This window comes from Lycorma delicatula, chromosome 1 (assembly GCF_047948215.1).
Source record: "Lycorma delicatula isolate Av1 chromosome 1, ASM4794821v1, whole genome shotgun sequence".
NCBI classification, from domain to species: domain Eukaryota; kingdom Metazoa; phylum Arthropoda; class Insecta; order Hemiptera; family Fulgoridae; genus Lycorma; species Lycorma delicatula.
In genome coordinates, this window is record NC_134455.1 from 402,827,384 (window position 1) to 402,854,975 (window position 27,592).

Sequence of the window (27,592 nt, forward strand, 5' to 3'; positions counted from 1 at the left end):
GTCTCCGGGAATTGCCGTTCAGATAATACTTCAGGGGATGATATGTATGAGTGTAGTCTTGTACAGACTCAGTTCGATCATTCATGAGATGTGTGGTTAATTGAAACCCAACCACCAAAGAACACCGGTATTCACGATTTAGTATTCAAATACTGGATCGGGTAATACTGGTTTGGGAGCTTTTTGCAGATATACTGACGTAGTAGTCTTCTCGTATTCCGTAGTAGTCTTTTTTTGGGTTTCCGAGCGATCCTTCCCACTACGAACAATCTTCTACAATCTGCCATATCAGATATATTAGTCCCGCTGGCTCTCAAGAGTACCTATTAAGATCAACAGCTAACAATCCTGGATTAATTTTGCTTTTTCGTATTAGTAATCGATCCTGTGTAGGCGTGGTTTTCTTTTTTTTGTCTGCATTTGCCTTTTTTCTTTGAAGAGACGGAACCTGTTTCCCTATATTTTTTCACCATTTCACTTACAATACCTAACCCCGCACTACAAATACTGCCAATCTTTCTTTGAGTCATTTCTGTGTGTAATGGGCAGAAAATAATTTTTCATCGTTTTGTGGGATTATATCCATTGTGATTATATCCATTGATGAAGCAATTAAACACGTAAAAGGAGATGAAAATTTAATAATAGTTGGAGATTGGAATGCAAGCATTGGAGAAGGCAAGGAAGGAAATATAGTGGGTGAATACGGGCTGGGCAAAAGGAATGAAAGAGGGGACCGACTTATAGAGTTTTGCACGAAGTATAATTTAGTAATTGCCAACACCCAATTTAAAAATCATAATAGAAGAATATACACTTGGAAAAAGCCAGGTGATACTGCAAGGTATCAGATAGATTATATCATGGTTAAGCAAAGATTTAGAAATCAACTCGTTGACTGCAAAACTTACCCTGGAGCCGACATTGATAGCGACCATAATTTGGTGATAATGAAATGTAGATTGGGGTTTAAAAACCTGAAGAAAAGGTGTCAGATGAATCGGTGGAATTTAGAGAAGCTTGAGGAAGAGGAGGTAAAGAAGATTTTTGAGGAGGACATCGCAAGAGGTCTGAGTAAAAAAGATAAGATAGAAAATGTAGAAGAAGAATGGGAGAATGTTAAAAAGGAAATTCTTAAATCAGCAGAAGCAAACTTAGGCGGAATAAAGAGAACCGGTAGAAAACCTTGGGTTTCAGACGATATATTGCAGCTGATGGATGAACGTAGAAAATATAAGAATGCCAGTGATGAAGAAAGTAAAAGGAACTATCGGCAATTAAGAAATGCTATAAACAGGAAGTGCAAACTGGCGAAAGAAGAGTGGATTAAAGAAAAGTGTTCAGAAGTGGAAAGAGAAATGAAGATTGGTAAAATAGACGGAGCATACAGGAAAGTTAAGGAAAATTTTGGGGTACATAACTTAAAATCTAATAATGTGTTAAACAAAGATGGTACACCGATAAATAATAAAGGTAAAGTCAATAGATGGGTGGAATATATTGAAGAGTTATACGGAGGAAATGAATTAGAAAATGGTGTTATAGAGGAAGAAGAGGAAGTTGAGGAGGATGAAATGGGAGAAACAATACTGAGATCTGAATTTAAGAGAGCATTAAAAGATTTAAATGGCAGAAAGGCTCCTGGAATAGACGGAATACCTGTAGAATTACTGCGCAGTGCAGGTGAGGAAGCGATTGATAGATTATACAAAATGGTGTGTAATATTTATGAAAATGGGGAATTTCCGTCAGACTTCAAAAAAAGTGTTATAGTTATGATACCAAAGAAAGCAGGGGCAGATAAATGTGAAGAATACAGAACAATTAGTTTAACTAGTCACGCATCAAAAATCTTAACTAGAATTTTATACAGAAGAATTGAGAGGAGAGTGGAAGAAGTGTTAGGAGAAGACCAATTTGGTTTCAGGAAAAGTATAGGGACAAGGGAAGCAATTTTAGGCCTCAGATTAATAGTAGAAGGAAGATTAAAGAAAAACAAACCAACATACCTGGCGTTTATAGACCTAGAAAAGGCTTTCGATAACGTAGACTGGAATAAAATGTTCAGCATTTAAAAAAAAATTAGATTCCATCCTTGGCTCTTGTAGTGAAAGGTTGTGTTTTGTTGTGCTCTGTGAATTGTCAGTTGTAACCAGTCCAGCCAGGTGTTCAACAGTTCTTCTACCTGCGTCGCCAGACAATGTGAGAAGGGTCTGCTAGGACATCAGCCGGGCGGCCAGCTACCTGGACTACAGGCCAGTCACATTAAGAAAAGGATAATCCTTTTCTTAATTTTACTTTTATACTATTCAATATTTCTAATAATGTAAAGTGAACTCTTGTAGTCATTGTGAATACGTTAAGTAAATAGCCTATTATTATAGGACTATTGTGCTACTTTTAAAATAATTTTATTTTTTAATTGATTTTCTTGTCAGTGATTTTATTTTACAGCAAGTGTAGATTAAGAAGTGTAAATTAAGTTTAATTTTAATTTTTAAATTTTTCTTCCTTATTTTCCTCAATGGAAGGAAAAATAAGGCCTCCTCCACCCCGTTCTCCCACCACGGAACTATCCGACGGTGGAGAGGAAAGCGGGTCTGGCGCTAGGAAGCGCCAGAAACGCCGGGACTCCGCGCCTCCTATGGAGGCGGAGCCCGTAGCGGGCTGTAGCAAGGCTGCAGCAGCCGCCAACTCGCAGGCTGATGATGGGGCCCCATCACAGCCTGCTACCGTCAGGCGGGAGAAAATCCCGCCGATAATGCTGGACTGCCCGAAAGAGTGGCCAGCATTGGCGAGGGACATAAAGTCGAGGATTGGGGGGCGCCTGGTGGCTAAAAGCACCGGGCTCTCGATAAGGCTGCAGCTGGGCAGCGAGGCGGATTACCGGGCGGTGCAGAGTTTTCTGCACTCGAAGGGAATCGCCTTTCACTCCTTTCAGCTCCCGAAGGACAGGGAGCTGAAGGTGGTTATACGGGGGATCCCCTATGGGGCTGCCCCGGAGGAAGTAAGGGAGGAACTGACCTCCCTTGGCTATGAGGTGGTTTCGGTTAAGAAGCTCCTCACAAGGGACGGTCGGGAAACCCCGACCTGCCTAGTGGCCCTTAAGAGGACCCCTTTGGCCCGGGCCATTTATGACCTTGGCAGTATTTTTTACTGCAAGGTCGCAGTGACTGCATTTGTGTCACGAGGGGGGCCACCCCAGTGCCACAGATGCCAGAAATTTGGACACTCGTCCAATTACTGCCAGAGGGCCCAGCAATGCGTAAAGTGTGGTGGAAACCACGACACTTCTGCCTGCGTCAAGCCGCGTGAGGAACCAGCCTCATGCGTCAACTGTAAGGGGCCACATCCGGCCAATTACAGGGGCTGCCCCTATTATAAGGAGCAGACAAACAAAGTCAAGGGACTTAAAAAGCCCGCGACTTTGGACGGCCGCAGCTGGGCCCGTGTTGCCGGTGGGGGAAAAACAGTCCCCAAACCGGAGGTGCCGGCACCCGTGGCAAAAGCGGTCGTGAAAAAAGGGGAGGTAACCTCCCCAACACCCGCCAAGCCAAAACCGGCGGCAACCACCAAGAAGGTGGTAAAACAAAAGGCGGCGACAAAGCCGGCCCCGGCGAAGAAGGCCAAGCCTTCCTCGACGGGAAAGGCAAAGCCGGCCCCGGCGAAGAAGGCCAAGCCTTCCTCGACGGGAAAGGCAAAGCCTGCTCCGGCTGGGAAGGCCAAGCAGGCTGTTAAAAACACCGCGGCCCCTGTGGCCCCGCGCCCCACCAAAAGGGCGGCCGCGCCAAAAGGCACCCCCAGCGGCAATCCGAAACCGGCTACCCCGTTGGAGACCACTGGCATGGACTTCCTGTCGCAGATGACAGTGAAGGATATCCTGCCAGATATCATGATGGTTTTGCCACGCCTGCTCCAGGCAAAATCTCTCAAGGACTGTATTCAGTCCTTAATAGAGTGCCTCATGGCTGTACTGTCAAGGTATGGTTAGGCCCACCCTCAGACTCTTGCAGTGGAACGCCAACTCAGTAGTAGGCCGGACGGAGGAACTATGCCGTCTGGCCGAGGATCTACTGATAGACGTGATACTGTTGTCTGAGACGTGCTTGAACCCAAACAAGCAACTGACCCTTCGGAACTATTTTACATATAGGACGGATAGGCCAGTTCGACCCGGATCTCGCACCTCTGGTGGAACTGCGGTTTTAGTCCACAGACGCCACATGCATACGCGCGTTGTTCTTCATACAAACGTGATGGAGCAAACGTGTGTGCATGTGGAGCATCTGGGCACGGTGTATCGGCTGGTTTCGGCTTATAGCAAGCCGAACGACGCGGTAACCGGCGCAGATCTGGATGCCGTGCTGGAAAATTGGGATGGGCCCGTGATACTCATGGGCGACCTCAATGCCAAACACGTGTCATGGAACAGCATTCTGACAAATCCGAATGGCAGATTGCTGTACGAAAGGGCGAGAGCCCGCCGCTTGGTCGTCGTAGGCCCTGAGGTGCCCACGTTCGTGCATCGCTCAGGCAGATCTAGGCCTGACGTGCTGGATATCGCAGTCATGAAGGGGGGTACCCTCCCATTCATGATTGAAACGATAGAAGACCTCAGCTCGGACCATTCCCCTGTCCTGTTGGAACTAGGTCAGGCAGGGGGTGGCCGAGATCCCCCGCCTATACCCCGAAGGTCAGTCAACTGGAAAAGGTTCTACGAGACCCTCCAGCGGGAGTACAGGCCGGTAAATCCTGAGCTCCTGAACACCCCGGAGGAAATCGACGACACTGTCGGGCGCGTCACGTCGTCAATGACCGAGGCCCTGGCAGGCAGCTCATCGGCCAAAACTCGAGCAGTTGTTCGAAACGACCTCCCTCCTCATATCTCCGAAGCCATAACGGAGAAACGACGACTGAGGAGGAGATATCGAATCACCCTGTCCCCCGCTGATAAGCGGGCCTTTTATAATCAAACGGACAGGGTAAAACAACTGCTGACAAGCCATCGAGAGGATTCGTGGAACGAATACCTCGCCTCGGTCTCTGACGACATCTCCTCGGTGTTCAGGTTGAACAGGAGACTGCGAGAAGGGAAGAAGCCTCGCCATCCGGTTGTGGGGCAGCGAGGTTTTCTTGCATACTCGGAGGCGGAGAGGGCCGAGGTATTCGCCGATACCTTGGAGGAGCAGTTCACTCCAAACCCCCCTCCCACCCCGAACGACGAGCACACAACCGAGGTGGAATCCTTTCTTGTAGATTATTTCTCACAGGTGGAGGACGCCCCTCTAGAGATTGACCAAGTCACTGAAGCGGAAGTTTCCGCAGCCATTAAGGCCACAAGCCCCGACAAGGCCCCGGGTGTCGACGGGATCAGCGCCCGTGCATTCCGGAACATACCGGCCTCCGTGATTACAGCAATTTCGGTGATATTCACGTCCATTTTGTACGTTGGATATTTCCCGAATTGTTGGAAAACGGCCAAAGTCGTATGTTTACCCAAACCGGGGAAAAGTTTACTTTTCCCACGGAATTATAGGCCAATCTCCCTGTTACCGGTATTGTCTAAGTTGTTCGAGAGGATTTTTCTCGAAAAACTGAGGCGATACATGGAGGGAGAAGTGCGGCCCGAGCAATTTGGGTTCAGGGAGGGTCACTCAACCACCCTCCAACTGGTAAAAATAATAGACGACCTTGTCGGAGGCCTGAACAGGAAACGGGTGACTGCAGCCGTTTTTCTGGATGTGGCCAAGGCCTTTGACAAAGTTTGGCATAGCGGGCTGCTTTATAAGCTAGCGCGATCGGCGATCCCGTACCGCTATGTCAGACTGATGCGGTCATATCTGCTAGACCGACATTTTGTCGTGCGCGTAGGGGAAACGATTTCCTCTACCAGAGAAATAGCCGCTGGGGTTCCCCAAGGAGCAGTACTTTCCCCGTTCTTGTACACTTTGTACGTGAACGATATGCCGCTGTCGGAAGGGGTCAAAACGGCCCTTTACGCAGACGACACGGCATATTTCTACGAATCCGCAAATGTGGATTACGCGGTCCGGAGGCTCCAAAGGCAGCTGGACTTAGTGGAACCGTGGCTCGACATGTGGAGAATCAGGGTCAACGGTGAAAAATCGGTGGCCGTGATGTTCACATGCAAGACACGTAAACCGACCAGAGAGCTGGAAATCTCAGGGGAGAAAATCCCTTTTGAGAAAACAGTTAAGTACCTGGGGGTGGTGTTGGACAGGCGGCTTACCTTCGGCGAACATGTAAATTATGCGACCCGGAGGGCTAAGGCCGCCAGAGCCTCGCTATACCCAGTGCTGAACAGTGCCAGCCCGTACCCACTGGCAACTAAGCTCCTCATTTTTCGGCTGTACGTACTGCCGATTCTAACATATGCTTACCCGGCATGGGGGGCAGTGTTGAGCTCCTCGCTTCAAAAGAAGATCGAGGCCGTCCAAAACATCGCGTTGCGGACGATCTTTGGAGCTCCGTGGTTCGTCAGGAACGCCACTCTCCGATCTGATGCGAGATTTCAATCCGTGTCCGAGGTGGGGGTGGCGCAGGCGCGCAGACTGTTCGGGAGAGCGGCTGTGTCCGAACACAGTCATCTTCGGGACATCTGCCGAGAGGACCCAACTCCGACAGTTGTAAGGAAGCGGCCTCACGCCGTACTGGACGAACCACCGTGATGGTGCGGTGCGGTAGCCGAAAATCGACAAACCAGGCTTAGGGGCCTCCATATCGCATGAGCCATAAACGGAATAGTGCGTCAGACGCGTTTCCGGGGTCGCGAGTGAAAAGTTTTCGCGAGTTATATAGTTTGAAGACGTCAAACACGGTAAGTCGCGCATAAAACAAAAACGCGGTCTAAATTAAAAAAAAAAAACTTACAGTAAGACAAAATATCCCAGCAATTGCGACTCCTCCGGAAAAGGGGACGCATTGCTCGCTCCTTATAGCTAGTGCCCCGTTGTGGCGTATTCCTGCTAGCCTATTAAAGAGTTAGCACCGAAAGGACTTCAGTGGACGGTCTGAAGGGGAATTACGTCGGGAGGACAGGCTTTATAAGCCTAGCCTTCCGCGGTCGGCCCATGAAATGGGTTCGATAACGCTGGTTTAACAACGGATTGGAATGCAATTAAATCCGTCTTAAATTCACTAAAATAATAATAGACAAAACTTGAAAAATTAGATCCGAGATTAAAAAATAACCCTTTTAAAAACAAGCCCGATTAGAATGATCCAGCAGCAAGGGACTCTGTCCAGGTTCTGCGATAAAGTATGGAGTAATAGACTCCTGCCAACTTTGCATTCCATTCCATAAAAAAAATTAGGGTTCAAATACAGAGATAGAATAACAATTGCTAACATGTACAGGAACGAAACTGCAACAATAACAATTGAAGAACATAAGAAAGAAGCCCTAATAAGAAAGGGAGTCCTACAAGGATATTCCCTATCTCCGTTACTTTTTAATCTTTACATTGAACTAGCAGTTAATGATGTTAAAGAACAATTTAGATTCGGAGTAACAGTAAAAGGTGAAAAGATAAAGATGCTACGATTTGCTGATGATATAGTAATTCTAGCCGAGAGTAAAAAGGATTTAGAAGAAACAATGAACGGCATAGATGAAGTCCTACGCAAAAACTATCGCATGAAAATAAACAAGAACAAAACAAAAGTAATGAAATGTAGTAGAAATAACAAAGATGGACCACTGAATGTGAAAATAGGAGGAGAAAAGATTATGGAGGTAGAAGAATTTTGTTATTTGGGAAGAAAAATTACTAAAGATGGACGAAGCAGGAGCGATATAAAATGCCGAATAGCACGAGCTAAACGAGCCTTCAGTAAGAAATATAATTTGTTTACATCAAAAATTAATTTAAATGTCAGGAAAAGATTTTTGAAAGTGTATGTTTGGAGTGTCGCTTTATATGGAAGTGAAACCTGGACGATCGGAGTATCTGAAAAGAAAAGATTAGAAGCTTTTGAAATGCGGTGCTATAGGAGAATGTTAAAAATCAGACGGGTGGATAAAGTGACAAATGAAGAGGTATTGCGGCATATAGATGAAGAAAGAAGCACTTGGAAAAACATAGTTCAAAGAAGAGAGGCCACATACTAAGGCATCCTGGAATAGTCGCTTTAATATGGGAAGGACAGGTAGAAGGAAAAAATTGTGTAGGCAGGCCACGTTTGGAATATGTAAAACAAATTGTTAGGGATGTAGGATGTAGAGGGTATACTGAAATGAAACGACTAGCACTAGATAGGGAATCTTGGAGAGCTGCATCAAACCAGTCAAATGACTGAAGCAAAAAAAAAAAAGATACACACAAGATCACCAAAAACTAATTCACAATGAATTATAAAAGCACAAAAACTACTAATTCTGTTTGTAAAACATAACCTGAAATATCAAATAGCAAGCAGTCTGCCACAGAATGAAAATTCCCTTTGTTCTGCTTAATTAGTTTGCTACTGCATCATTATTAACTGAAAAAAACCTACAGATGATAGTGTTAATACAACTTAAAATAGTTTCTCCTTCCTATAATTGGATGATCTTTACTCAGAACTGTTTTCATTAATATTTTTCATCCTTTTTAATTTTTTCTTACAAAAATTAAAAAAAAATATTATTTTATTTTATTTTTTTAATTTTATTATTTTTTGTCTTATTTTTATTTAAAGTAAAATAACAAAATTTTAAGATAAATATATTTGATGACGTTATAAAGAGAGATAAAGTTATCTCTCATTATAATACAACAATGATGTCTCGTTAAATATTAAATAAGATCTTCCTGTCATACCACTACCAGCAGATTGATCGCTATCTTAATGGTTAAAAGGACCAAAAACTAACAACCCTCTAGTCAAGTAAATTAGATAATTTTTCCACTCTGTCACCATATACGTGTCATTCTAATGTGTTTTCGGAACAAATGATAATGTAAAACATGAATTTTTCATTAACCATTTTTTTAAAATTAAAAACAAAACCTTAGTTTATTATTTTTCCCTCGAAAGCCTGCATAGGACCTCTCCTCCAGATTATTTTTACTCTTTCATTGTGCTGTGCTTTTCGTTCTTTTGTCCACCACATTTCTTCTTCTCTGTTTTTTTTTACATTCACAAATCTCTGCGGATTTTTTTATCTTGAAAATATTTTTATTTCCTATATTTGCTTTATTTAGATCTCCTTTACTTGTTTTATATATGGAAATGGAATTTTAGGACGGTATTACTTCAGAGGATGAGATGAATGACAATTTTTGTAGCGTGTGATAATGCAATGCCTGACCGGGATTCGAATCTGGGACCTCCGAATGAAAGGCAAAGTTATTTTAACCAAACCTAACCACACTATCTTTCTCTCTGACCCTATATATATATATAAGAGAGAGAGAGTGATAGAGGGAGGAGAGAGTATTTGTTTGCTTGATATTTAATTTAATTTTTTTTTAATTTGGGTTTTTAATATTCGTTAAAAAGTTACAAAGTTACACTAAAATGGTTATTCATAATTACATTAAAATAATGCTTACAATAATTTATTATGGCTGAAAACAATTTTCAAATAAGAGTTTACGGATTTTCTTTGAATAATACAAAATGCTGTAAGAATAGCAATTTAACTGAAGTACTTGTACAGTATTTGAGTAGGCAGTTTGTTCGTCTACTAAAAAGAAAGACGAGATGAATAAAAATGGTTTTCAACAAGCAAACACTTACGACTCTGCTATGAATATCAATTGTGTAGTTAAATTTCTTTATTTTAAAATATATTAGTTCTCTCTAAATAATGTTTCTTATACGATAATATAAAAATAAAAACTTTTTATTACTATTTCTTAACCACATTAAAACGTTTTTTTTATTTATTTATAAAAATCAAGAAGATTTATGTATTATTTCTAATACTCTTATGTTATTCCTAGCAAGTAAAGAATTCAGATATCAAAAATCTTGTAAAGATCCTTCACATTATAAGTTAAAACAATGGTAAAATTAATTCGAATCGTATAAGGTTTCTCGTTGGGGTTAAATAAAACATCCGGAAATATGACAACGTTGATCCTGATTTACTGATTGGCAGTTCTGTAGTTTTTATTGTATGATTAATTCACCGTATAAGCTTGAAGGTTGTACGTGGGAAAATGAAATGGAAATATTATAGCGGGATTCAAACCGAGGACCTCCGGATTATAGGCCGTGACGCTACCACTCCGCCAACAAAATTGAAAGGTATAAGACAGGTGATAAAAAATCATAGTTCAATTTATTATATACTTTTCATCATCGTTAAAGAAAATAAAGTAAAATACAACAAAATAAGTTAATATAAAACACAATTAAGTTCCTACTTTTATTAGTATTGAAGATTAATGCTTAATCAATCGGACAGAATTGCGTGTAAAATATTATGCATGCTCACTAAGAAATCATTCATCAAATTTTAAAAAGCGTAAACACCTCGATGTGCAGTAGTTTTAAGGTGGAATATGTAAAGTGCAGCATTTTAACAAAATTAGGGTTCAAATACAGATGTAGAAGAACAAGTGTAACATTTACCGGAACCAAACAGCAACAGTAACGATTGAAGAACATAAGAAAGAGCCGTAATAAAAAAGGGAGTCCAACAAGGGTGTTCCCTATCCTCATTACTTTTTAATCTTTACATAGAACTAGCAGTTAATGATGTTAAAGAACAGTTTAGATTCGGAGTAACAGTACAAGGTGAAAAGATAAAGATTCTACGATTTGCTGATGATATAGTAATTCTAGCTGAGAGTAAAAAGGATTTAGAAGAAACAATGAACGGCATGGATGATGTCCTACACAAGAACTACCGCATGAAAATAAACAAGAACAAAACGAAAGTAATGAGATGTAGTAGAAATAACGAAGATGGGCCACTGAATTAAGGAAGAGAAAAGATTATGGAGGTAGAAAAATTTTGTTATTTGGGAAGAAGAATTACTAAAGATAGACGAAGCAGAAGTGATATAAGATGCCGAATAGCAAAGGCGAAACGAGCTTTCCTTCAGAAATATAATTTGTTTACATGAAAAAATAATTTAAACGTCAGAAAAAGATTTTTAAAAGTATCTGTTTGGAGCGTAGCTTTATATGTAAGTGAAACTTGGACGATCGGAGTCCCCGAGAAGAAAAGATTAGAAGCTTCTAAAATACGGTGATATAGGAGAATATTAAAAATCAGACGGGTGAATAAAGTGACAAATGAAGAGGTATTGAGGCAAATGGATGAAGAGATAAGTATTTGGAAAAATATAGTTAAAAGAAGAGGCAGACTTATAGGCTACATATTAAGGCATCTTGGAATAGTCACTTTAATATTGGAGAGACAAGTAGAAGGAAAAAATTGTCCAGGCAGGAAACGTTTGGAATATGTAAAACAAATTGATAGGGATGTAGGGGGTATACCAAAATGAAACGACTAGCAATAGATAGGAAATCTTATAGCTGCATCAAACCAGTCAAATGACTGAAGATGAAAAAAAATCTGAAGTAGCGTTGGCACTGCTAATAATGCAGTAGAGGGGTAGTGTACCGCATAAAGATGTTGTAGGTAGCAAGAAGCCAGTCATCGATTTAGCAATTCATCCCCAGCCTTTGAGTCAATTGAACTTTAATCAGTTATGAAGTAGTTGAAAATTTCCTCCTGGCTTCAGAACTAGGGCCTTTGGTATTGTTCTTCATATACATTTTATTTATTTATTTTTTTTTTACATTTTATGATAGATTATTATCTGCAGGGCATGCCTTCAAAGCTAGGTGGGTTGCCCTGGTGGGTGTCGTCTCGGACTGCTATTATTAGGTGTTCAAAATCGATTATCTTTTGTGTAAAAATGTTTTTTTTTTTTTTTTTGAACGATGAAAATTGATCAAGATAAAGCGAAAAAATATCAGCAAATCTTCCCAATTAAATCTAGTTTAGGCATCTTTTAAAGATTGCACACTCCCAACATTTTTATCAAGATCCATAATAATCATATGCAAATTCACTCAGTACGAGAGCTGGAGGCATAAATATAAATTAATTTATTTATTACATTCAATTTACGAAAGAAATTATCGTAATACGAAACTAACCTTCGTTGATACAATCACAAAAGAGAAGTTGGCTTCAAAATCAATAAATCGCTAACGAGGATATATATGATTCAAAATTCTTCTAATTTTGACCTTTATTGTTTATCATTTAATTTACCACACTTGTTATGCCTATATGTATATTTAATTGTAAGTACAAGAACAAAAAAAAATTCTATATTCGATTTTAAATGGATAATCGATAGTATTTTCAGTATCAATTTATTTGTATCGAAAATAGTTGTGTTTTAAGATCTGCTACGATATTGAATGAATAAATAACGTTAGTAAAATTTATTAATTTATTTTATAATTATTATAAGATTGACACGATAGAGCATTTTACAAATTCATTTAATAAGTCATAAAAAAGTGAGAATTTGGCAGGGATGCCAACCTGAGGTAACGAGTAACAAAAAAGTGAGAACTTATAAAGTGTAAGAAAAATGTGACAAATTATTATTTTTACAAATAAAAAAGAAGGAATTGAATGAAACTTAAGTCTTAACATAAATAATCAATTTTATGAAGAAAAAAATGACATAAATAAAAAATATATTATTAATATACGAACTGTATCAGAAAAGTAATGAGACTGAATTTTTACTTACCAAAGTTTTTATTTAATTGAAACAACAATATTATTCCCTTCAAAGTAGTTTCCTTGGTCAGCTATAAACCATCGGAGTCGTTGTTCCCACTTCTGGTAGCAGCGCTGGAAAGCATCAACCGGTAGGGCTTTTAACCGGTCGGTCACAGTCTTTGGAATGTTCTCCAGAGTTCCAAAATGACGTCCTTTTAAGACACGTTTCAATTTCGGGAAAAGAAAAAAGTTACAAGGACTCAAATCAGGTGAATAGGGGGGGTTGAGAAACCGTAGGAATGCGTTTTGAGGTCAAAAATTCCTAATGGAAATGGCCGTGTGACACGGGGCATTGTCATGACGAAGCATCCACTTGTCTGCAATGTCTGGTTTCACGCGAATCATTCTTTTCCTGAACCTTTCAATGACACCTTTGAAAAACACTTGGATGACAGTTTGTCTGGAGGAACAAATTCTTTATGCACGATACCCCTACTGTCAAAAAAACAAATCAGCATGGTTTTGATTTTTGATTTGCTCATTCGACATTTTTTCAGTCGAGGAGAAAACTAAGTGTGCCACTCTTCGCTTTGCCGCTTTGTCTTAGGATCGTACTGAAATATTCAGGATTCATCACCTGTGATCACACGATTGAAGAATTCTTGGTCATTGTCAATCGTATCAAGAAGATCAACGCACACGTTTCTTCGATTGTCCTTCTGTTCCGTTGTGAGATTTTTCGGCACCAATTTCGCACAAACCTTTCGCATGTCCAAATCGTCTGTCAAAATTTGATGTACGGTAAAAGCGTTTAAATTTAACTGTTCACTTATCATCCTTATTATTAAACGATTCACAAGAACCTTCACACGCTCAACGTTTTCGTCAGATTTCGAAGTCGAAGGTCTCCCTGAGCGAGGTTGATCTTCAACGTGTTCTCGGCCTTCCAAAAATGATTTGTGCCGGCGGAAAACTTGTGCTCTTGATAACCGATGTTTCCCATAGGCTTGTTTCAACTATTCAAAGGTCACACTCGCAGATTCCCCAAGTTTAACACAAAACTTGATTGCACAACGTTGCTCTAAATTTCGATGCTCCATTTTCGTAACACACAATAAAAACACAACTTCACTGATGGCGCTGTCAAAAATAATGTGTTGGCTGAACGGAGTTGAAACTCGTACTGAGCATGCGGAAGGGATGAACAAACTGGTCTAGTACAGACCGGGAAATACAGTTTAAATTAGGTATGAGAGCCCATCTTTGGGACATAACACGACAATTTCTGCCATTTTGAAATCCACTACTTTGAATTGCCGTCCATTTATTTAAATGGGTAGAGGGTCATGTGACTATCAAAACAGATTGAAATTTTACCAGGAATTCATTTCTGTAAACAGATTTCACATAACTGTTTCGTTGTAGGAGTGATTTGCATTCAGAATTGATATTGGAGGGCTACATGATGTGTTCAATATGTCTACCGTTTTGTTGAATGCATAAATCCAATCATCATTTACTCCAATCCAGTCAGAAAACTCTTGCTGAAGCATTTCTGGTGAGATTTCCGTGCAACACTGCGTGATTCTTTGTTGCAAATGGTGAACATCATGAATATTCTCTGCGTAAATAATTTGCTACAAATGACCCCACAAATAAAATCCATAGGTGAGAAGTTGGGTCATCTTGGGTGCCATTTCAGTGGGTCACGCCGACCAATCCATTGCCCAACAAACTGGATATCGAGCCACTGACGAAAATTTAGTCCAAAGTGTGGCGGAGCACCATCTTGTTGAAAAAAAGAAAGGAATGTTCCATCATCATTTAAAATGGAAGAAAAGACAGTGTCTCTCAGCATGTACAAGTATCGCTCGGAATTAAGGGTTCTGTCGATGAAGATTGATCCAATGACACAGGTACCTCACATTTCACACCACACCGTAATTTTAACATTTCCAACAACATTGAATGGATCAATCCAGTGAGGATTTTCATCACACCAATAACGGTGATTCTGCCAGTTCACTTCGCCATTGACATAAAACATTGACTCGTCACTGAATAGGATACTCAATGGGAATGTAGGAGGGTTGTTCTGATATTGACGTAGTTCCCACGAACAGAACTGGACACGTCTGTCTGGGTCATCTTCAGAAAGTTTTTGCACCATTTGTATCTTAAATGGATGCCATTTGTTGCTATGAAAAATACGCAGAATGGAAGTACGACTAACACCAATTTCACTTGCAAGACGTCGACTAATGTGGGATCATTAGGGGCATTGTGGGATCCTCGTAAAGACAGCTAAGACTGTCGACGAAGTTTTGTCATCAGTGGAAGATTTGGGACGAGCACTACATCGCCTGTCGGACATATTTCCAGTTTCCTTGAATTTGGATATGAGACATTCTACAGTGTTATGCAAAACAGGTGGGTAGCACTTGTTGAAATCTGCTGCGACTCATCTGCTTCGTTCATCAGACATTAGAATCACCTCAATTCGTTCTTCCTTAGTCAAACCAACATGTCACCTGCAAAATAATACGATTTTCAAACTTTTGGATGCCAATAACTCCTACACCGTAACAATTATGTAAAATCTGATTACAGAAATGAATTCCTGGTAAAATTTCATTCTGTTCTGATACGTCACATAACCCCCTTCCCATTTAAATAAATGGATGGCGATTTCAGAATAGCGACCATTTTTGTGTTATGCTCCGAAGGTGAGCCCTCATACTTAATTTACGTTGGTGTATCCAAATGTTTCATTTTTTTTACAACTTCTGAAATAATAGGTTGTACAGCGAATTTTGGATCACTCTATATCGATATATATGTTGTATATCGATATATAATAATATAATTACACACCTGACCACCACTAGATATGTACTAACGAATCGGGATTTTCCGTTAGTGATCGGTACGTTCCGGTGCTAAGCTAAGGGGGACGCACACACAGGATTCACATACAAATACCGTTTAGTAAGGTAGAATTATCAACCAAAAATTAAAAGTAATAAAAATTTGCATTGTAGATTTTTTTTTGTCTTCACTCATTTGACTGGTTTGATGCAGCTCTCCAAGATTCCCTATCTAGTGCTAGTCGTTTCATTTCAGTATACCCTCTACATCCTACATCCCTATCAATTTGTTTTACATTTTCCAAACGTGGCCTGCCTACACAATTTTTTCCTTCTACCTGTCCTTCCAAAATTAAAGCGACTATTCCAGGATGCCTTAGTATGTGGCCTATAAGTCTGTCTCTTCTTTTAACTATATTTTTCCAAATGCTTCTTTCTTCATCTATTGGCCGCAATATCTCTTCATTTGTCACTTTATCCACCCGTCTGATTTTTAACGTTCTCCTATAGCACCGCATTTCAAAAGCTTCTAATCTTTTCTTCTCAGATACTCCGATCGTCCAAGTTTCACTTACATATAAAGCGACACTCCAAACATATACTTTCAAAAATCTTTTCCTGACATTTAAATTAATTTTTGATGTAAACAAATTATATTTCTTACTGAAGGCTCGTTTAGCTTGTGCTATTCGCCATTTTTTATCGCTCCTGCTTCGTCCATCTTTAGTAATTCTACCTCCCAAATAACAAAATTCTTCTACCTCCATAATCTTTTCTCCTCCTATTTTCACATTCTGTGGTACATCTTTGTTATTTCTACATTTCATTACTTTTGTTTTGTTCTTGTTTATTTTCATGCGATAGTTCTTGCGTATAACTTCATTCATGCCGTTCATTGTTTCTTCTAAATCCTTTTTACTCTCGGCTAGAATTACTATATCATCAGCAAATCGTAGCATCTTTATCTTTTCATCTTCTACTGTTCCTCCGAATCTAAATTGTTCTTTAACATCATTAACTGCTAGTTCCATGTAAAGATTAAAAAGTAACGGAGATAGGGAACGTCCTTGTCGGACTCCCTTTCTTATTACGGCTTCTTTCTTATCTTCTTCAATTGTTACTGTTGCTGTTTGGTTCCTGTACATGTTAGCAATTGTTCTTCTATCTCTGTATTTGAACCCTAATTTTTTTTAAATGCTGAACATTTTGTTCCAGTCTACGTTATCGAATGCCTTTTCTAGGTCTATAAATGCCAAGTATGTCGGTTTGTTTTTCTTTAATCTTCCTTTTACTATTAATCTGAGGCCTAAAATTGCTTCCCTTGTCGCTATACTTTTCCTGAAACCAAATCGGTCTTCTCCTAACACTTCCTTCACTCTCCTCTCAATTCTTCTGTATAGAATTCTAGTTAAGGTTTTTGACGCATGACTAGTTACTAATTGTTCTGTATTCTTCACATTTATCTGCCCCATTGTAGATTAATACAATTAATATTATTAACTGCTTAGAATCAACTAAAAAAAAAATCTTCGTTGAAAAATATCCAAAAAGAGTTAAATTACATTTGTTAAAATTATTGTAAATTAAAATATCAGGTCTTTAAAACTCTGTGGTATTTTTTTTTGTTACTGCTTCAAATCAAATGAAAAAATTAAAATCAATATTTTATTTAATTTATTATTTAAAAATTAAAACATAAAAGGTTGATATATTCATTTCTTTTGCATTACTCGTCTAATATATAAATAACAAAGGTAAATTTAATTGCTAGGTGACCAGTTGGTCTCATATATTACAGCGCGTTTAGAATTCTACTGAAGTACAAAATTAAATTATTCTGTATCTGTACTTCCCTACCAGTGTTTTTTTCTTTTATCTGGCTTCTGTCCACTGCAGGAAAGGATGTGGGTGGCTATACAAGAATACGAAGGCCGTCAAGTGTCAACTTATTTTAATGATTATTATTAATATTATATGAATTATTCTCATTTCTAAACTAATATTAAATTTCAGTATTAGTCTTTAAGGAAAGTTTAAATTCAAATAAAATACATAGCAGTATTGTTATTTAAGAAATAATACAGTATCATAAGATACAGAATTAACGGTGAATTTGAAAGCTTTTTTTTAAATTTAAAGGACCACGAAAACAGAAATTTAATAGAAATAATTCCATATACAGTTTTATTTAATTTTTATCAATCTTTAAATTTAAATTTATCCTACATTATCATAAAAATTTGGAAATATAATAAATTTTAACTATCACACTGAAGTAGTGAAATGGAACTAATGTATAAATAGCTGACTGAAGAATAAATAAGAATGAAAAGGTGAGATTAACAGCGACGATATTACAATATATTATTTAGAGAATATGACATATAAATCTTTCTTTTCTTTCTTTTTCCTGTTTAGCCTCCGGTAACTACCGTTTAGATAATACTTCAGAGGATGAATGAGGATGATATATATGAGTGTGAATGAAGTGTAGTCTTGTACATTCACAGTTCGGCCGTACCTGAGATGTGTGGTTAATTGAAACCCAACCACCAAAGAACACCGGTATCCACGACATATAAATCTAGAAATGGCAAAATGTATGCAAAGGATGATTTTTATTTTTAATAAGGATGACTGATGTCGGGATAGGAATGAACCAAAAGGATTTGCTTTTAATAAAAATTTACTTGTCAACAAGTTATAAGAGAGCCGCTTGGCAGGCTGTTCACGGGGTGCCTTAGCTGGGGCTGCTTCTCAACTTGTTAGAAAGTGGCTTTGATGACAGTGCTCTTAAAACAAGGAAAAGATCCTAGTGAGGTTGGCAGTTATCGATCCAGCAGTCTCTTGCCGGTAATAGGCAAGTTACATGAAAGGCTGGTTGTGGAACGGCTCTGAGAAAGCATCGATATGAACTCACTTCTAAATCGAGGCTAGTATGGCATCATGAAAGGGGTTGGCACCGAGGATTGCATCTTAAATGCTCTTTCCGAGATGGAAGGCGCCGACTGTAAATATGATTTGGCAATTTTTATTGACATAGAAACAGCATTTCCTTCCTTGTGTTGGAGTTATGTCTTCTATGAGTTGGAACGCCGCAATCTTTCCGTAGCCCTGCAGGCCGAAGTACGTGACTATTTGCTAAATCGTACGGCTCTATTTAAAGATGAGCACCAACCTGTGGAAAAATGCGTCACCAGGGGAAGCCCGCAGGATTCCATTCTCGGTCCCTATTCTGGAAACTGGTATTTGACCGGTTTCTGGGATTGACATTCCTAGAACGGGTCAGAGCCCAGGCTTTTACCGATCACTGTCTTCTTTTTTAGTTCGTGGTAATTCACGACCGTAGCTGGAAGATCGAGTACAAGCGGTCTTGTCAACCGCTGAAGGCTGGATGGACATTCAAAATTTAAAGATTACTGTACCCAAGACGTACTTTATGCTTCTCAAGGGTGCAGACAAATTATCGTACAGTCGTAAACCCCACATTAAGTATAAAGGCTGTGTAATCAGCCGAGTGAGAGTTCATAAGTATCTAGGTGTTTTGTTTGATGACAAGATGCTGTTTAGCAACCACATTAGGCAAGTATGCCGTCTCAATGATGCACAAACATAGGAGAATTGCTTGGAAGAACTATGGGTTACCTGGCCGTCAAATGTGTACATGGTGTACGAGATATATTCGAAAGCATGACCTCTTACGCGACCCCCATTTGGGCGCAAAGGTTGGATATGAATAGAGCACTGCTTCAAAATTTAAGGAGTGCCCAGCTCAGAGCTTTAATTGTATGCACTGGTGTTTTTAAAACAACCTCCTACGTGGCTACTATCGTATTGGGATAGGATGTCTCAATGGATTTAGTGGTGAAAGTTCCGGCAGCAATGTGGAGATTGCGAAGCGGTCGGACGCCGAGGTATTTGCTATGTGGTTTCAAGCCGGGCCAGTACTGAAGCGGAACGTTGATCACAATGCACCGGATCCAATTTCGTACAGTCGCCCATCTCCCACCTACCGAAGAGGCTTCAGAGAAGGTGTACAGACTTTTTAAGACGACTGACTGAAACCTGCTGAGGAGAAAGAGATATGCGCGTACAGCTGTTACTTTCTATACGTTATACATATTCTGTTTTTTAAGATCGATGAATATTTTATGGATTAAAATTATATTTATGAAGCTGATGTAGTCGAACGGATTAAAAACTCACCGGGTTGGTCTAGTGGGGAACGCGTCTTCGCAAATCAATTGATTTTGGAAGTCGAGAGTTCCAGCGTTCAAGTTGAACGGACAGGCAGATTAAAAGTATAAAATTTGAAGAAATGTTATTCAGAACACATAACCTGATATGTTGTGATAAATATTTTTATTTTAAAATTTGCATTCTTGGCAATTCACGTAACTGTCAAACTTACTATGCCGGTATTATAAACACCGTCAAGAAATGCCACAAGATTTACATCAAATCACCATAAAATTTTTCGATATCATGAGAAATAATTTTTATAATATCTCTGAATATTTTAAAGCATTTGATTCAAGAGTTTTACAACGTAATTAATCGGCTTAAAATTTTATTTTTATAGTTTTCGCATAAATCAAAAAACATTTTGACTTACAAGAAAGACTTAAATGCCTATGTATTTTTAATAGATTATCAAACTGTTTAAAAGGTTTTCCCATCTATTAACTTAAAACATAATTAAAAGAATTCTTTTACAGAAAAGTATTTATTACCTTGTCATTTAATTATTAAATATCTCTAAATAAAAATATTTAAAATCCTAAAATTTTTTACATCTCGTTCAATTTGTACAGAAATACGTATTCAAATAAGTTTTATTAACACCTTTTGAATTAATTTTTATTTAATTTGTAGTTATTATTTACGTAGAATTTAGTTTAATATTATTTTATATATATGTACACTAACCGCTCTGCCCGGCTTCGCAGGTCCTCCCAGCCAGGCCTCGCTTCGCTCGGTGCTTTAGTTTTCCAGGTTTCCAAAGTTCTTTTTTCAACTGGAAAACTTTTGACGTTATCAACTTTACTCCAAGATAAGAGCTTAATGTTTTTTTAGAAAAAATTTCATGCAATTTAAGTACGTTATCTGATAACTCTAGAAAAACCATTTTTTAAGGAAGAAATGAAGTGTTTTAAATTTCGTTGTAAAATTTACATGAAGTATAATTTAGTAATTGCCAACACCCGATTTAAAAATCATAATCGAAGAATATACACTTGGAAAAAGCCAGGCGATACCGCAAGGTATCAGATAGATTATATCATGGTTAAGCAAAGATTTAGAAATCAACTCGTTGACTGCAAAACTTACCCTGGAGCAGACATTGATAGCGACCATAATTTGGTGATAATGAAATGTAGATTGGGGTTTAAAAACCTGAAGAAAAGGTGTCAGATGAATCGGTGGAATTTAGAGAAGCTTGAGGAAGAGGAGGTAAAGAAGATTTTTGAGGACATCGGAAGAGGTCTGAGTAAAAAAGATAAGGCAGAAAATGTAGAAGAAGAATGGGAGAATGTTAAAATGGAAATTCTTAAATCAGCAGAAGCAAACTCAGGCGGAATAAAGAGAACTGGTAGAAAACCTTGGGTTTCAGACGATATATTGCAGCTGAAGGATGAACGTAGAAAATATAACAATGCCAGTGATGAAGAAAGTAAAAGGAACTATCGGCAATTAAGAAATGCTATAAACAGGAAGTGCAAACTGGCGAAAGAAGAGTGGATTAAAGAAAAGTGTTCAGAAGTGGAAAGAGAAATTAACATTGGTAAAATAGACGGAGCATACAGGAAAGTTAAGGAAAATTTTGGGGTACATAAATTAAAATCTAATAATGTGTTAAACAAAGATGGTACACCAATATATAATACGAAAGGTAAAGTCGATAGATGGGTGGAATATATTGAAGAGTTATACGGAGGAAATGAATTAGAAAATGGTGTTATAGAGGAAGAAGAGGAAGTTGAGGAGGATGAAATGGGAGAAACAATACTGAGATCTGAATTTAAGAGAGCATTAAAAGATTTAAATGGCAGAAAGGCTCCTGGAATAGACGGAATACCTGTAGAATTACTGCGCAGTGCAGGTGAGGAAGCGATTGATAGATTATACAAACTGGTGTGTAATATTTATGAAAAAGGGGAATTTCCGTCAGACTTCAAAAAAAGTGTTATAGTTATGATACCAAAGAAAGCAGGGGCAGATAAATGTGAAGAATACAGAACAATTAGTTTAACTAGTCATGCATCAAAAATCTTAACTAGAATTTTATACAGAAGAATTGAGAGGAGTGTGGAGGAAGTGTTAGGAGAAGACCAATTTGGTTTCAGGAAAAGTATAGGGACAAGGGAAGCAATTTTAGGCCTCAGATTAATAGTAGAAGGAAGATTAAAGAAAAACAAACCAACATACCTGGCGTTTATAGACTTAGAAAAGGCTTTCGATAACGTAGACTGGAATAAAATGTTGAGCATTTAAAAAAAATTAGGGTTCAAATACAGAGATAGAAGAACAATTGCTAACATGTACAGGAACCAAACAGCAACAGTAACAATTGAAGAACATCAGAAAGAAGCCGTAATAAGAAAGGGAGTCCGACAAGGATGTTCCCTATCGACGTTACTTTTTAATCTTTACATGGAACTAGCAGTTAATGATGTTAAAGAACAATTTAGATTCGGAGTAACAGTACAAGGTGAAAAGATAAAGATGCTACGATTTGCCGATGATATAGTAATTCTAGCCGAGAGTAAAAAGGATTTAGAAGAAACAATGAACGGCATAGATGAAGTCCTACGCGAACTATCGCGTGAAAATAAACAAGAACAAAACAAAAGTAATGAAATGTAGTAAAATAACAAAGATGGACCACTGAATGTGAAAATAGAAGGAGAAAAGATTATGGAGGTAGAAGAATTTTGTTATTTGGGAAGTAGAATTACTAAAGATGGACGAAGCAGGAGCGATATAAAATGCCGAATAGCACAAGCAAAACGAGCCTTCAGTAAGAAATATAATTTGTTTACATCAAAAATTAATTTAAATGTCAGGAAAAGATTTTTGGAAGTATACGTTTGGAGTGTCGCTTTATATGGAAGTGAAACTGGACTATCGGAATATCCGAGAAGAAAAGATTAGAAGCTTTTGAAATGCGGTGCTGTAGGAGAATGTTAAAAATCAGATGGGTGGATAAAGTGACAAATAAAGAGGTATTGCGGCAAATAGATGAAGAAAGAAGCATTTGGAAAAATATAGTTAAAAGAAGAGACAGACTTATAGGCCACATACTAAGGCATCCTGGAATAGTCGCTTTCATATTGGAAGGACAGGTAGAAGGGAAAAATTGTGTAAGCAGGCCACGGTTGGAATATGTAAAACAAATAGTTAGGGATGTAGGATGTTGAGGGTGTACTGAAATGAAACGACTAGCACTAGATAGGGAATCTTGTAGAGCTGCATCAAACCAGTCAAATGACTGAAGATAAAGAGACAAAAAAAAAAATTAGTTTTATTTTCCCTGTACATTTTACATTTAACGAATATTTATTAAAAAATGGTAATAGAAAATAAGTGAAAAAAGTAAAATAAAAGAGCTACAACATATTAAAAGGTAGAAATCAACATTAAAAAACTTTAAAAGGTTGTAAATCCACACGTGTATTAATAAAATCACCGATTACTCTAATTGATAAAAATCCAAAATAATCCGGAAAAACAAAGTATTGGAGATAAATTTAAGATTACCTGTAATGAGAACATGAGTAGAAAAAATGTCTTAATCTGAATAATTGTGTAGAAATTGAATACTGCATAAAACTATTTATTAAACTTTTCAAGCATACGAACAAATAAATGTAAAAATGTCAAAATTGTAAAAAGTTAACTTTTCCAAGTATAATTCGATAACGACAAATCGTATGAAAAAAAATATATAGCCTACGTTAAAAATAATTTCATACGACTCGGCCATTGTAAAAACCTAATTTCTTTGCCACCTCTGATTTAAATCTCTTACCAGCAATATAAAGAATCTACAAAAAAGTACTTTGCTATTATCACAATCGTGTCGTCAAAATTGGATCTCGAATCCGCATCGAATTGAAAAAACAAACTATAAAATTACATGAAATTTAACTTTTAAAGCGTGCGAACAAATGAATCCAATGTTATCAAAATGGAAAAAAAGTAACTTTAACGCCGATAAACTTTATACAAATCTGTCCGGTAGATCTCGAGTTAAGTTGGAACAGATAGACAAAAAAACATTGATTTTTATATATATATATATATATATATATATATATATATATATATATATATATATTAAACAAATAACACTAATCAACAATGATTTTGTTAAATGTGAGTGAATAACTGATTATTATAGTACTTTTCATACTGATTTCAAATATGAAATCAGAATTCTTTTATCAGGCTTAGTTTTTTTTGTAACTACAATTCTTTTATTTTTGGTTTTATTTATTTAGTTTTAGTTTTAGTTTTATTTAGTTTAGTTTTTTATTTTTAGGCCAGATTTCATATAAAAACCACTAGATTTACCCCTTAGTTTGGGTCCCAAGCATGGCAGTCTTTTTTTTTTCTTTTTTTGTAATTATTAAAGAGGAACCCTATTTACGGGGGCCTGAGCAATGTCGGGCTCGCTAACAGGTTCCGCAAGATGTTATTGAATGCGTATGTGTTCCTGCGCACTACCGACTAAACCTTCACCTTTGGCTATCCACCCTTCCTGGTACAGCTGGTGTGCATTACTTCTGGAAGGGAGGAATACGCCCTCACACACATTCAAACACCACAATCAAGAGACACGGACCTCATACCCACAAGATACCAAAAATCAGACTAAATCTCATCACACACTCCACAACATCCAACATCACTCAGAAAACATACCTCACGCCGCACACTCCACACATCACATCAAAGCCAGCCACATCCAATCACATAAACCATCCCTCAGATAATCGAACACTATAGTATACGTACCTCACGGGTCACCATCGGAGGCGGGAGCGAAGTCCCCATGACCTCATCGCATCCAGGCGATCCCCACACCTATGAAAAACCACCTAGGCTCTCAGTCGCGTGCCTGTCCGCCGCTGTAACATCCGACGACCCCTTCTTCTATCTCTGCGAGACTCCTCCTAGACGTACAGCTCCTCCATGATCTTCCTAGCAAACCTTGCTACAGCTATACAATTTTTTACGCTTTCTAACATGATCTGCTGCAGTTCCTCTGGGAGGAACATTTCCTTTTTATCTAAGGTGTCAGTATTTCCCTCCTTGCATCCTCAAATCGGGGGTAGCGAAAGAAGACGTGATATGCTGTGTCTTCCTCGTCTACACACACCGGACAACTAGCAGAGCGAAGCTTAAACCTAAAAAGGTATTCTCTGAACTTCCTATGGCCCACTAGAAACTGTGTGAGATAGTAATCCAGCGAGCCATGGGCCCCGAGAATGGCAGTCTAGCTTAATTTTACCGAAGGCGCAGAAATTAAGGCGAAATCTTTCTCCACCTAACGAAACTTTTTTTAACCTAAGTTTATTTGATCGTTCTTCTTTATTTTCACCAGAAGGATATGCTCTAAATGTTTGTTATATTTTTCTTGAATCATACTGTATATTAAATATTTCATAATTAATTAATTTTATATTTTACGATACTTTTCTAATAAACATTATACCATGGTTTTTCTTGATCCATCCATGGAAAATGGGAGGGCAGTCCATTTATTCCATATTTCTCATTAAATTGATCTATACAGTGTTTTATTATAATAATTATAATAAAAAGATGATAACAAAGATGTAATATACATTCGTAGCATTGGCTATTTATTTTTATTTAGTAGAAATATAATTACCCATGAAAAACGTTTCCTTAGGTATTTTTTTTGAGGTATAGGTAATTTATGATGAAATTTTATTCCAAAATTATAATCATATATTTAAATAAACCAATTTTTTTTTAAATTCAAAAAAAATTAATTTTTCTGTTCCCCACCTCCAAGATCACCTTTCAAAATTTATTTTATTTTTACGTTTACTGTGTAAAATGGAAGAAACTAAAAAAAATTACACTAAAAAATATAGAACCAATAAAAAAGTTAACTAAGATTTATTTTTTGGGGGGCAGGTTAATTATGATGAGATCTTATTTATTACTAAAATTTTATTATCTATACTTTTAAAAATATAAGGAGTTTAAAAACAAAAATTTCATCAAAATTGATTTATCCAGTCAAAGGTCATGAAGCTTTAAATACGCTCATACGCATACACGGTCATTACAGTCATTACTCTCAACTTTTTTGGGGGGTTTCTGGGTTACGAAACGGCGAGGACTTAATAAAAAACCAACATCCCATTTTTTGATGGGTTACCATACATTTCATCTTCCAGCATCGTTCTAGAGCTATGATAATAGGAAAGTAAAAAATAAATTAGTATACTTTACAGCTGCGCTAGCTCACAGGTTTCAGCGTATTTAGCGAAAGATCGAATCGGTACGTTTTACGGTGGGTGACTGCAACCAAAATACAGGGCTAAACAATTTAATTTCCGGATAACCAAGATCCGATCGATCAAGAGTATACCCGATGTATACTCACAGTTAGTTATAGTTAGCACAGATAATCCCAAAGTAAACGGTGATTATATAATCAATTTTTTACAAAAATTAGAATCAGAAAATCCTAATAAAGAGATCATTCAACCTAAATGAATTTGATAGTGAAACTTTAGAAATTTTACTTGATTGTTATGCTAAACTTTCTCTGTGGATAAAATTTATATTTGTAAACAATTAGCGCTTGACCTGCTGATACATACGCCGTTTAAATCGTGAAAATCGGACCAGCGGTTACCGAGATATTACGGTGGCATTCCATCGCACCCCAATTTCTGAACGGTGCCCCGAGGGCAGTTGAAAATATTATCATCCGGCGGGTACCACTGGGAGCGAATGGAGTATCAACTTGGGGTGTCGAAAAAAGTTTAAGAGCGCTAAGATCGACCGTTTTCGAGATATTTGCAATTTCCGTCCGAATATTCTGATCCGGTGAAAAAGTAGTAATTTTCCCAAAATTTCGATGTGTATATCGATAGATATACGTGTATAATAATATAACAAGATACAGTTGACCACCACGAGTCATGATGTAGAAAGTATAGCTGCAGAAAGTGATGTAGAAAGTATAGATGCAAAAAAATCTCATTAATGCTATTTCTGAAGAAAGATATAGCTAAAAAAATAATAATATATCAAGTCATTATTTATGGAGAAGGCTCAATATTAATTTTAAATCAGTATCTTTACTTTATAGGTACTGAAGGTAGTACCTTCTAAAGTGTCAATTCTACAGAGTTTGAAGAAAATCTAACCACAATTATAAGACTAAATACATACACATAAACATCCACACGACAAAAAATTATTTGTTGGATTTTGGAGTATTGGAATAATTTTTTCACAGATTTATTTACAATTTATTTAAATTTTTTTTTTTTTTTTTTTTTTTTTAAATGTCTCCTTTGGCACAAATTTGAATGTTGACTGAAATATAAACTTCCTTGAACGTATAAGTTCCCTTGAAGATATTTAAAAAAATGCATTTCCGTTTTTTTGGGACTTTCCGCTTGTGATCGACACATTCCGGTGCTAAGTTAAGGGGAACGCACACACAGACACATATACAAATGGCGCTTAGTATAGTAGGATAAAATGATTACATAAAATATAAAGAAAAATTTGTTAATCAGAAATAAAATAAAAATTAATGAATTAATTATTACAATGAATAAATAAGAAATATTACGCGAAGTAATTAATAAATAAAAATAGATAAATTTAGTTAAAATTAATTAAAAAAATCAGAGTAAACTAAATTTTGTTAAGTTTAAGTAGCTTGTCTTTTTAAATAAGGTTAAAGAATGTATTTTATTTTCTATGAGAAAAAAGTGTTGACTGCAATATATTA